Source organism: Mustela putorius, unplaced genomic scaffold (assembly GCF_011764305.1).
Source record: "Mustela putorius furo isolate JIRA1106 unplaced genomic scaffold, ASM1176430v1.1 tig00000765_pilon_pilon_pilon, whole genome shotgun sequence".
Taxonomy (NCBI): domain Eukaryota; kingdom Metazoa; phylum Chordata; class Mammalia; order Carnivora; family Mustelidae; genus Mustela; species Mustela putorius.
The window spans coordinates 5,797,213-5,810,568 of NW_025421470.1; the positions used below are offsets into that span (position 1 = coordinate 5,797,213).

The 13,356-nt window shown below is 44.7% G+C and overlaps 1 protein-coding gene across 9 annotated transcripts in view; it reads left to right on the forward strand.

The window, feature by feature from the left end:
• The first annotated feature begins 1,342 nt into the window (after positions 1-1,342).
• The window catches only part of LCA5L (lebercilin LCA5 like), a 40,067-nt gene continuing 28,053 nt past the window's right edge, over positions 1,343-13,356 (forward strand). For 6 of the 9 annotated variants that reach the window (XR_006607932.1, XR_006607931.1, XR_006607929.1 and 3 more), the window contains exons 1-2: positions 1,343-1,421; positions 10,346-10,502. The gene's annotated coding sequence lies outside the window, so the exon portion shown is untranslated. The other 3 variants (XM_045084487.1, XM_045084488.1, XM_004762177.3) reach the window with 3 other exon arrangements.

The window sequence follows — 13,356 nt, forward strand, 5'->3', positions numbered from 1 at the left end:
TGTGAATAAAATTCAAGTGTCAAGTTTTGACACTTGGGCAAACATCTTTTAAATAAACAAGATTAAAAGATTATCCCCATTGTTGGTTAAAGATTGGGAGACATTTGCCTAGAAGGCAAACTTTCATGTACTTTCAGAGAGCCTCAAAGTGGGCATTTCCTTTGATCCTTCAATTTTCCATGTAGGATTTATTCTAAGGAGTCAGGGGTGACGTCTGTTAATCTAAACATCAAACTGTGAGTTATTTTGCCAGCAAATGGATTTAGTCAGGGGTAACAAAGAATTGCAGCTTGGGACATTCAAGCCATGGCAAACCCTTAGACAAATCCAACAAACAAAGGAGAGGAACATGATTTTATGGAGAAGGAAGTTGGGAGGGATTCAAAAGTCCCTCTGAGAAAGCAAGAGTTCAGGGTGATGACTCTCTCGCTGACTTGAGTAACCAGGGTGGCCAGTTTCTTGTAGGAGAGGCCATGCACATCTTCCCCTCTTGGGCCCATAATTGATCATTCCTTCCTGTTGACGCTCTTCTGTTGGGGAATCTGTAACCGACACTTCTGTTGGAGCCTGTAACTGAGTTGAATGACAAGGGCTTCCCCTTCTAGCCTCAGACCTACTTTAGCGACTTTTCCCTTTATTAATTTTCACACCTTAAATAGACTCACTTCTAGGGACATTGAACATGGCATTAATACATATGGGGGAGAGAAAAGGAGCAGAAGGCGGAGAGAAAGAGGAAAAGTAATATAAATGTTCATTAACTCTGCCTATGCAGTCGCTCAAAAGTCCTATGTAGTCATTAAAAATCACCTGCAATTCCATCATCCAGGTGGTTTTTAATTTTTCTTCGTACTTCGCTGTACATTCTAAATTCTATGCAACCAACAGGCATTGCTTTGGGATGAGACTTTCTTTCCCCAAAGAAATTCATCTCTATGAAGAGAGAGATTAACGGGAGTGTTCTGCTGTCTGTTCCCTTCTTCTTCAGGAAGAGACGACGAGTCTATACCCGCCCGCCTGGGTCCACCCCCTACCCCGGGAACCTGGCGTCTACACCTGCTCGCGCCGCCTGGCAGCCAACCGGGAGTTGGGTCCGCGCACCTCCCGGTAGGGAACACGCGCCCTGGGCTCGGATTCAGAGCACCGGCAGGCGGGCGAGAGCGGCCGAGAGCGTGAAGGGACAGCTGCACGGCCGCGGGATCCGTTCGTTCGCCCCAGACGCGCCCGCGGCCACGGCGGGCCGCGGGCGGTTCCGGAGCCGAAGTCGCCACGCTCAGCTCAGCAGTGCGCAAGCGCGCGGCCCTCGGCGCCCCGCCCCCCGGCTCGGCCGGTCCCAGCAGGCGCCGCGCGCGGGTTTCCAGAGCGACGCGCGGGACCGGGAGGCCGCGGGGTGGGCGCTGCCGCGGAGCCGCGCGGAGCAGGTAACGGCCCGGCCCGGCCCCAGGCAGAGCCTCCCGCTCAAGCGTCTGGGCCTCTCGGTGCCTCCGGCCACTCAGCCCTGGCCCCTGCCCGGCTCGGGCCGCGCCGCCTGGCTCTCCCTGGAGTCGGTAACGTAGCGGGGCCGCCGCCGCCTCTCCCGCAGAGCGCGCCCGCCCGGCCCGCACCCGGGGTCTCCGCCCTCGCCGCGCCGCCGGGGCCCCTGCGCACGCGGCCCGGCCGCCGGGGCGTTCTCGCAGGGGCGGCCCGCCGCGGCCCGGGGACCCACGGCCGCCGTCAGCGCCGCCCCCGGCCGCGGGCTCCGGCCGGGGCTTGGTTGGCGCGTGAGGCCGCTGCGCGGAGGCTCGCGCCTGCCCACCCGCTTTGGCTTCGCTCTGCGTCTCCCCTTTTACTCTTCTGTATAGCGGCTCGTGTCCTTATCCCCAGCCCGAGAAGGGGTGAATTCCCTGACATTTCTGCGGCGTGTCGTCTCCTGCCACCCGGTGCCAGCCGGTGACTTAAGGCCCGCGTTCCTGCGCTGCGCGGCCCGGAGCCCTGGTGTCTGCGCCCGCTGCCTGTGCATTCGTCCGGCCTCTCCGGCTCCGAACCCTTCCGAGCGCCCGCGAGCCCGAGACGGGTGTCTCCAGCCCCGACCCCTCCCAGAACCTCCGCCCCGGGCTCTCGACGCGTGGGTGTCTAAGGCTCGGCCTGACACTCCCGCCGACCCGTGCCGGCCTCGCTTCGCCCCACCCGGTTCCCCGAAGCCGCTCTCCGGGTGGTCTAGGCCTTGAGGTCCTCCTTGACCCCCGTGTTCCTGCCTCGCCGCATTCAGTCTGTCAGCACATCCCTCGCATCACACACACCCTGGACCGAGGCACAGCCCCCCACTTTCCCGCCAGCCCCCACTCCTCACCCCGGCCCAGGCCGCCGTCTGCCCCCGCCCGGATTGCTTCGGTAGCCGGCTGACGGCGGTGTGGACCGTCTGACTCTGTGCCCTTTCTCGGTCGTTGCCAGTGAACCAGGTTTCCTCGTGAGGATATGTGTTCCGTCGTTTACACAGATAAAGATCATTTTTAGTAGGTATGTTGAAGATTGCAGCTCTTAAACAGGTAGCCAGAGCTACGGAAGTGTGGGAGTGTTAACAAGCTGAAAATGGGAAGATGCCCCTTAGCTTCCTTGGGTGTATGACTGTCCCTGCATCGAACCTTGACAGGACCTTTTAAAACCATACAGAAGAGTAAAAGAATCCAGAGCCTCCGTCCAAGTGAGAAAAAGAAGACATGTAGGAATTTAGGTTCTGTCTACTCCCTACTCTTTGGTTTTTGGTTTTCTAGAGAAGCACCAAAAGAAGAAAATTGTAATGGAGACAAGTGATCAGCCCAGTGTTGGTCAATTTGACAGGGAGAGCCTGGGCGCCGGTACTCCAGTCAGTCCGTCCCAGAATGATGCAGGGTCCTTGTCTTCGGGGAGCTAATGGCCCGCACACACCTGTACCCCGCCAATCGCAAACCCCAGCTCCCATTTTTTCTTTTTCCATCAAGCGGAACCCCAGCTAACCAAAGTAGCATGGTGGGATCGCTGCAACTTGCAGACGGGCTGTTTATAAACTCGCAAATCACGAACCTCCACTTCGCTCAGATTTAATCTCACACCTTTCCCTCACGCAGTCACTTCCTAGAGGAACTAAAGCCGTCTGATGGGAATCTGCTCAACCCCAGCTACCACAACTGCCAGCCTTACCTACAGCCATACCCATGTTATCCCCCCATCCAAGGCCACCCCTCCCTGTGCTTTGGAATCCCCCCCACTTGTCAAAAACCTATCGCTTTGCTATCAGCAGTCACCTGTTCCATCTCAACTGGCTCTTTACCTTGGCTTTTAAACATACTCTTGTGTCCTTTCACAAAAGAAAGAGGAAGAAAAGTCTCCCTTCATTTTCCAGCTATTGCTCAATCTCTCCTTCCCTTAGACAGGCAAACTTTTTTCTTTTTTTTGAAGAATTGCCATCCTCCATGCGTCCAGGTCTTATGTCTCACCCCTGAACCCCCTCTATTCTGCCTTCCACCCTCTTTTCTAACTAAAACAAAAACCACTGATCAGACATTTCCAGGGCTTGTCTTGCTCAGTCTCTCAGCAACATTTAAATTTGGCCACGCTGCTCCCATCTCTTAAAACACTGTCTTCCCTTGGCTTCTGAGCCCCCATCTGCCCTGCGTCTTTCTGCTTTTCCTGCTACCATGCTGGCTGGCTCGCTTTCCTTTTCTGGGCCCCTTTATATTGCAGTTCCTCAGAGCCCAGTTCTCATCTGTTCTCTCTCCATGCCCCTCTTACTCTGACATAAAGCACAAATCCATGCCCACCACCTTTATACTCTGGACTCCCAACTTTTTCTCTCCAGCTTGACCCTCCTTTCTGAGCTGAAGCATATGTACAACTAGCAGAATGGCCTTGCCTCTTAATACCTCAGACACCAACTCCGTGTGCAGAAGACAAGTCTCCCACCACCCCTCCCAACCGGGACCTCTTCCACTGGCACCAAGGATTCCTCCTTAACCTTTTCCCTCACCCCTGCATCCAGCGGGTCACTGAGCCCTGGTGACATTGTCCCCTGTGCATCTTTCACTCTCTTAATTGCCACTGGCACCTTAGTCCAAGCTGCCACCTTCTTTCTGCAGCCTTCTGAAATCCTCTCCTCCTTTCTTTATTCTGTTCTCCACACTGCAACCCAAGTAACCTTCAGGAAGCAGAACAAATTATATATCTCTTCCCCAGCCAGCTCACTGCTCACTGCTCACTGCTCACTGCCAGCTCCCCGTTGCTCTTGGAGTGATGACCCAAATCATAAACCTGCCTCCTGTGGCACTGCAGCTGCTCACCTCCACCTACCTCTGGAGACTCATCGGGACCCCCTGGACCCAGCCACGTGGGCCTCATCTACCCACCAGGCCTCGGAACTGTCCTCTCTCCATCCGCAATGCACTTCCTTCCCCTACTCCATTCCTTTTCGGGTGGTTAGTTCCCACTGACCTGTCATATCTCTGTTCAGATGGCCCTTCCACAGAACTTCCAAGGTTGCCATCCTACGTTCACAGAATTGTATCTCTTTCCTCTGAAACACTTAGAACAGTCACTATGTGATTATTTTATTAACAGCATATAAGCTCCATGAAAAGAGAAGTGTTCGTATTCATGACATCCCCCCATACCCCATACGGTTGCTGGCACTTAGAAAGCTCTCAAATATGTGTTGAAAGAATGAATGAAATGAACAAATTAATGTGTATGATAAGTGTAGGGTATTTTAGTACAATTTATTAGAATAGAATGAAATTCTAGGAAAAAATAGCAAGTCAAAAAATACATATTTTTTAAATTAAAAATATATATCTATGTATGTATACATATATACATACATATGTGTGTGTGTGTGTGTGTGTATATATATATATATATATATATTTTTTTTTTTTTTTTAAATCCGGTCAACACTGAAAATTAGAAAGAAATGTGGCAGTGGCCAGGAGGGGGAGCTGAAATGCACACTTCTAGAAATTTAGCCCTAAACTCATTCAATTTTTGTGCAAGTCACGTGGTATGTTGCACTTGCCTCCACTTGGCAGAAGTAGAAAGGCCCAATTTCTCCTTTCTCATCCTCAAGGCAGTTCTTTGGAATACTCAGTCTGGTAATGAATTCAAGGTTTTTGTTGAAAATAAGTAAAATATACCAAGTTGTTAAATGACCAAACCTACATCACATGGCTCTAACCACCCTAACATAGAACATGGCACATTTTCATATTATCAAATAAAACTTGAACTTTGATATAGGTATATTTAATTCATGGATTTTTGTGATGGATGGCCTTTAGAAGTTACTGGGCACAATTAACTAACTTCAGATTTTGAACAGTTTGAGGCCAAACAGCTCGCTGTGCCGGAAGAACTGACACTAACTCACGCATCTGGCTACATGTGCCTTTTTTTTTCCTTTTATAGCAAACTCCCCTTCCTCTTAAGCAGTGTTAATTCTTTTTTTTAAATTAACATATAATATATTGTTTGTTTCAGGGGTACAGGTCTGTGATTCATCGGTCTTAACAATTCATAACACTTACCATAGCACATGCCCTCCAATGTCCATCACGCAGCCACCCCATCCCCCCCACCCTCCCTTTGCCTCCAGCAACCCTAAGTTTGCTTCCTGAGATTAAGAGTCTTATGGTTTATCTCCCTCTCTGGTTTCATCTTGTTTCATTTTTCCCTCCCTTCCCCTATGATCCTCTGTCTTGTTTCTCAAATTCTTCATGTCAGTGAGATCATATGATACTTGTCTTTCTCTGATTGACTTATTTTGCTTAGCATAATACCCTCTAGTTCCATCCACGTCACTGCAAATGACAAGATTTTGTTTTTGATGGCTGTGTAATATTCCTGTGTGTGTGTGTGTGTGTGTGTGTGTATGAGACGTCTTTATCCATTCATCTGTTGATGGACATTTAGGCTCTTTTCATAGTTTGGTTATTGTGGACATTGCTGCTATAAACATTAGGGTGCACGCACCCCTTCAGATCACTACATTTGTGTCTTTAGGGTAAATACCCAGTAGTGCAATAAGCAGTGTTAATTCTTAAACTTCCCTTCTTCAGTATTAGAATGACCAAATTTCTGAAGCAAAAAATTAGAACACATAATCTTAAAAGTGGTTGTAATGCTTGAAATAGTGTTTTTGAAAGCCCTTAAGATAGGTGATCGTTTCACCAATATGATACTATTTTTATAAGCTACAGGAAGAGCTTTTCTATTCATTTAATACTCTGCTTAATTTTGTGTCAAAGTGTCTGTGTTAAAGAGGTTTGTTAAAGAGCTCAGACCTTCCTTTGTACTATAGGAAGACCCTCAACCTGGATCTGGCCGCTGATTTCTCATGACATGACTGTGGCCATGTTCCTGGCAGAAAGACCACTAAAATGACCCTGTGCCCTTCTCAGGCATGGGGAGGTATGTGCTGTCTACCTGTCCCATCACAGGGGTTGTGAACCTTGATGACCAGGTCAGAGTGGTATCTGGCGGGTTTCTCTACAAGGTCACCATCTTTCCCTTTCTCTTTGATTAGTAGGATGCCAAATTCTGTTCCTTATCAGTTTGACATTTACTGGCCTTTAACATCCATTGACAACCCTGCCCATCTCAGTTACCTCTGTGATAGTTGTCAAGTTGTCGCCTCTATTCCCACCACTCCTTGTTCGCTTATTAGTTGTTATCCTACCATAAGGAAGAACTTTCTCCTCTTTCCTCATCCATTTAGTTATTCATTATATCAGGATGGACTCCCAGATTCCTACTTTATTTTAGTAGGTTGTCATCTTGTATCTTCATTTATTTTGATGCTCAAATTGTCCTATATTTGACCAGTGAGAACTTTGTTAAGCTGACTTCTATGTCCTTTGACACATATCAGTCTTCTCTTGGACTTCCCTTATCCCAGGCCTGGAGTTACTCATTCCTCCTAGGATCCTGATTCTTCTTAATGGAGAATGCTATTTTAGTAGAGTTTGGTGCTCAGTGTGCTCATTGTTACTGGGGGACCATTGCTTCGAGGCCCTCAGGGAGCAGAGTTAGGAAAAATACATACACATGTACACATAGATCTATAACTGTTTCTGTCCATGTGTGTGTATTTTTAACCCACTATTCTTATTCAACTCAGGGGTATAAGTTTTGGTGGGTTTCCGTGTAAGTAAAACTCTTGCAGGTGGAAATAAACTTGGCCTCCATAATTCTAAATATATTTTCTCAATTCACTTCTTTGCTCTGTGTAGTTAATTTCCCAACCTTGCCAGCTGGCTTTCAGCCTCTTTCCACGTCTTCTCCACCATCTCCCCCAACTCCCCTCCCCACCCCCATACATTTTTGTTTTCTCAGCCTCCAGGCCCACCTGCACCAAAGTGTCTGCACAAGGGTCAGCCCTCTTGCTTTTTCAAAATGTGCATCCTGAATGATGGTGAGAGTCTGCTGTCTTCTCCAATTAGTTTTTCCAAAACCTGCAATCCCACCAATTCCAAAGAGTTGGGTCATGTTTTTCCTGGATGTAGCCTGGGCGAGCATAGGCAAGAAGGTTTGGGGGAGCATTAAGTTACTTCTTGAAAACATTTGAACTCCCCCTCCTCTCTGACTTTTTGAAATTTGTAACAGTGCATTTGATTTATTTTCTAATAGCCTGCTCTTAGTCTCACTTTGGTTTGTGATGTTTTTGCAGATAATCTGTATTAGTCTCCTGTGTCTGCTGTAACAAACACACACTCAGTAGCTTAAAACAACACAAATCTATTCTCTTACAGTTCTGGGGATCAGAAGTCTGAAATGAGTCTTATGGGGCCAAAATTAAGGTGTCAGCGGGGGTGGTTCCTTCTGGAGGCTCCAGTGGTGAATCCATTCCCTGGCCATTTCCAGCTTCTAGAGAAGCCTGTAGGTGGCCTGTAACCCCTTCCTCTGTCTTCAAAGCCAACAGCAAAGTGGTTTTTTTTTTTTTTCTGACTCTGCTTCCTGCATCATACTGCTTCTTCTGACCAGCGCTTTTGGGGTCCTCACCCCTGTAGCCCTTGTGTTTGGCCCACATGGGTAATCTCCCCACCTCAAGGCCCTTCATCTGATCACTGCGAAGTCCTTTTTACTCTTCAAAAAAGTTGTGGCCACAAGGTCTAGGGATTCACAGGTTCTGGGGATTAGGACATCATTAGGCTGGCCTAGTTGCCTTATTCAGCCCTACATTATACCAAATGCAAGTCTTATATCTTAAAAACAGGATTTTAACTCCTTTCATGGCAGGTGATGGGCAGCCCACAGATACTGATTAGAAAATGAACATCTCAGGGCACCTGGGTGGTGCAGTCAATTAAGTGTCCAGCTCTTAGTTTCAGCTCAGGTCATGATCTCAGGGTCCTGGGATCAAGCCCCGTGTTGGACTCTGCTCTCTGCATGGAGTCTGCTTGAGATTCTCTCTTCTCCCTTTGCATGAATCCCCCTCACTCTGTCCCTCTCTTTCTCTAAAATAAGTAAATCTCTATAAAGAAAAGAAATTAACATCTTTTAGGGTTTTTTACATACCGTACATGCAGAGATGCATCTTATTCTTTCATGTTTTACACTGTGCATTAGCAGTATTATTATTAATCATAGTCATAATGATATATTATCCAACTCTTTAATTTTTGCCATTCTGATGGATCAAACTGGAATCTAATAGTTTTCATTGCATTTCATTAATTAATTGAACATCTTTTTATATATTCCTGGTGTCTGTTTCCATATTGTGCCTGTTCTGTAATGTGTTTGTATACTTTTTCCATTTTACTAATGCATTATTATTACACTTCTTTGTAAATTAAGGAAATTAGCTCTTTGTCATATGTCTTGAAAATAGTTTTCCCATTTTCTCATGTGCCTTCCAACTTTGATTTGTTGTTGTTGTTGTTGTTGTACAGAAGGTTTAAGGTTCTGTGCACTGCTTTTATTATGTCCTTTGATGGTTTGTTTCTAACATTTACATTTTCACTCCATCTGATACTTACTTTAGTGTAAGGAATACAGTAAGAATTTGCTTTTGGTTTGGTTTCCAGATGTCTGGCCTATCCCCCCCTCCCATCATTTATTAAATGTACTCTCTTCTCCACCTTTATCTTACACTAGATTTCACTACATATGTGCTTCTGTCTCGGAACTCTATTCTGGCACATGTCTCTTCAAGCACTACAAGCAGGCTGTTTTAGCATCTGGGCTTCTGTCTCTGCGTCTGGCAGGGGTCATCCCTCCCAGTCATTCTTGTTCAAAATCCTTTGGACTCTCCATATTTATTTTTCCAAAAGAATTTAGTGTCATTTTGTCAAATTTCAAAAAAATTACTCTTGGCATTTTATTAGGAGTATTTTGATTATGTAGATTAAAGTAGGGAGAATTTACAACTTTATCATCTGGGTTCTTATGTAAGAATATCATACATCTTTCTACTTATATAAATTTTTTATTTCTTTCAGTAGTTTTAAAGTTTTCTCTATATTATTTGTATTAAACCTGTATCAGATACTTTCAGATTCTTAGCTGATACAGTAAGTAGAATATTTTTATCTATTTTCTGAGTCATTTTCATTTGCATACAGAAAAGATTGATTTTTATGTCCACTTAATAACTATAAAACTGTAGTTTTTATTGAATGCTCTTTATGTTACAGTGTTTTATAGGGTTTTGTAAATATACAATCATGCCATCTGCACATGATAATAATTTGCCATTTCTTTTCAAGTGTTTATTCCTCTTATTTCTTTCTCACATCTAATTTCATTGTCTAGCACCTCCAAAACAGTATTCACTAACAGAAGTAATAGTGGGCATCTTTATCTTAATCATCTTAGCAACATCAGTTAATGTTTTACTATTAAGCATGAAGCTAGCTTTTAAGTTTGAGATGTGTATTTGTTTATCATGTTGGGAAAGCATTTATTTAGGGCATCTTAAGTTGGGCCAGGAGTCATGAAAACTTTGTCAGGAGTAATAGATACGGAGATAGGAATTAAGCATAGAAGCAGCCTGACCGTTAATTTATTTAATCAATGTTTATTGAACACCTCCTATTTCGTGGGAACTCTTCTGGGCACTGAGCAGTAGACAAACAGTCAAAAGGCTGCAGTCATGAAACACACAATTCAGTGGGGCAGTCAGGCAGGAGATAAGCTAAATAACTATAATATGTATTATATCATATGAGATGTGCTATAGGGAAAAATAAATTGGGAAAGGAAACAGCAGTGTTGAAGTATACAGCAATCCATAAACAAATGAGTATATATAAATTAATACAGATTCAAAATGTTTAATATTCTTCTATATAAATGTTCATTTGTGAGATTTTGACATTTTCCTTTCATAATATTCTAGGTTTTTTTAAAATATATTCTTTCCTTAAAAAGAGACCAAAACATGTCAAAAAATACTGCCCTGGAAACTTCATAAATACTACAGTGTGACGAACCCTCAGCTCAGAACATATAGTTGATCTTCATACATCTTAGGAACGTTTGACAAAGGACAGCAGGTATGTATTAATTCATTTTAAAACATTTTAGCATATTTTTTGGTCTGCTTTTGTGAAAAAGCAGAATTGAAGGCAATGACACAAAAGTATAATTTCAGAGTGATTCAAATGTATATCTTGATCTTGAACATTCTTCTTTCTTTTTTTTTAAGATTTTATTTATTTATTTAACAGAGAGAGAGAAATCAGAAGTAGGCAGAGAGGCAGGCAGAGAGAGAGAGGGAAGCAGGCTCCCTGCTGAGCGGAGAGCCTGATTCGGGACTCGATCCCAGGACCCTGAGATCATGACCTGAGCTGAAGGCAGAGACTTAACCGACTGAGCCACCGAGGTGCCCCAAACATTCTTCTTTCTAATTCTATAACTAAACAAACATGATACATGAATGTATTGTTCTGCTGGGCAGCCATCCCTTTTTGCAGTGCATTCCAGAAAAGCATATCATCAGCTGGATTACATTTTTTCAATTTAAACGGTGTTTTTTTTTAAAGATTTTATTTATTTATTTGACAGAGAGAGATCACAAGTAGATGGAGAGGCAGGTAGAGAGAGAGAGAGAGGGAAGCAGGCTCCCTGCTGAGCAGAGAGCCCGATGCGGGACTCAATCCCAGGACCCTGAGATCATGACCTGAGCCGAAGGCAGTGACTTAACCCACTGAGCCACCCAGGCGCCCTTAAACGGTGTTTTTTTGGTTTTTTTTTTTTTTTTTTTAAGATTTTATTTATTTGTCAGAGAGAGCGAGCGAGAGCGAGCACAGGCAGACAGAGTGGAAGGCGGAGTCAGAGGGAGAAGCAGGCTCCCTGCAGAGCAAGGAGCCCGATGTGGGACTCGATCCCAGGACGCTGGGATCATGACCTGAGCCGAAGGCAGCCGCTTAACCAACTGAGCCACCCAGGCGTCCCTTAAACGGTGTTTTTAATTGTGGGTTGTATTCATGAGTCATAACAACAAAGAAACCACTGTAAACCCTGTTATGATAGAAACAGTGCAATTATGCTTCAATGGTAATCAAACAGCACTTTATACTATAAACACTCATCAGTGTTCAAAATATAAATGTTGCCAAAATATGAACTATACAACACCATAAACTGGAATATCAAAAACTAGTCTGCTCACTCTATAGTAAGCACTAATAACATAATTACTAACTACTTATTTTTAAAATCTTGAAGGCAGAGATTTGCTTTCTTCATAACGCCAGTGCCTGCTAGATACTAAATAAATGTTCTTTGGGGTGCCTAGGTGGCTCAGTTGGTTAAGCAGCTGCCTTCGGCTCACATCATGATCCCAGAGTCCTGGAACTGAGCCCCACCTCAGTGTCCCTGCTCAGCAGGGAGTCTGATTCTCCCTCTCCCTCTGCCCCTCCCCCTGCTCATGTTTTCTCTCTCTCTCTCTCCTCTCTCCAGTAAATGAAATTGGAAGGAAGGAAGGGAGGGAATAGGAAAGAAAGAGGGAGGGAGGGCGGAACATCTGAATCACACTCAAGGGGAGGGGATTACACAAGGACATGAATATCAGGAAGTGGGAATCAGTGGGAGCCATCTTAGAAACCACCGTCCACACCGAGTACATTCCAAAGACAGCCTGAGAACGGTATGTGATGACCCCTTCTTCATCACTGGAGGCACTGGAATGCTCCAGTACGCCCTTCGGTGGAAAAGTGACAATGTGGAAGAATCACCTGATGTTTCCCCCCGAATGAATGTCCACAGTCAGGTGATCATTATCATGACAACAGGAAGGGTCCTGATAACCAGTGAAGTGGACTTCCGGTCTTCCAGATGTACCTGACCACCTTTTCCTAAGCCAATACCGTAAACTGAATCTAACGAGCTTGATGTGATTCTTAAGAGAAGGATTCAGGAATAGAAATGGTTTGGGAAGTTAAAGCACAACTTCTTTGTTCTAACATCTAGTTCCTGCTTATACTGTACAAGGCAGATGTCCACTGCCTGAGCCTGGGTGGAAAAAGGGTTTCCACGTGGATATTCCCTAGGCTTTCAGCAGGAGCCCCAAATGGACTTCTCTCATTCCCTGATTCTGCTTCTCCCCTTTATCTCTTCCCTCTCTCTCCTGATAACTTCTCCCTTCCCGTTTTTCCCCTCAAGATTTGCCTTACTTCCCTAGATAAATAATGAATAGAAGGGAACTTCCTTAGTCTGATAAAGGAAAACCTACAGTAACATCACACTTAATGGTGAAATACGGGACCCTTTCCTTCTCAGATCCAAAACAAGACAAGGACATCAACTCTTACCAACACTTGTAACCAACATTTTACTGGAGATTCTGGCCAACTAATCAGGCAAGAAAAAGAAATAAAAGGATCCATGTTAGGAAAGGAGAATTCAACTCTATTTACAGATAACATCATTATCTGTGATAGAATCTATAAAAAAGCTGCTAGAACCAGTAAACAAGGTTACATGATGCAACATCAATATGCAAATATCAATTGTATTTCTGTGTACTAGCAGCAAATAATTGGAAATTGAAATTAAAAGATAATACTACTTAACAATACCAGTATAATAGCAGCTATCATCCAACATATGAAATATTGGGGCACCTGGGTGACTCAGTTGGATAAGCCTCTGCCTTCAGCTCAGGTCATGATCTCGGGCCCACAAGGGGCTCCCCATTCAGAAGGAGTCTGCTTCTCCTCCCCACTCATGCTTTCTCTCTCTCTCTCTCAAATAAGTAAATAAAAATCTTTTAAAAAAATATGAAATATTTAGGGATAAATCTGAAAAAAGTGATGTAAGAGATCTATGTACCAAAAACAACAAAACATTGCTGAGAGGAACTAAAGATGGCCTAACAAGCCAGAGGTATGGCTTGACCATGGCTAG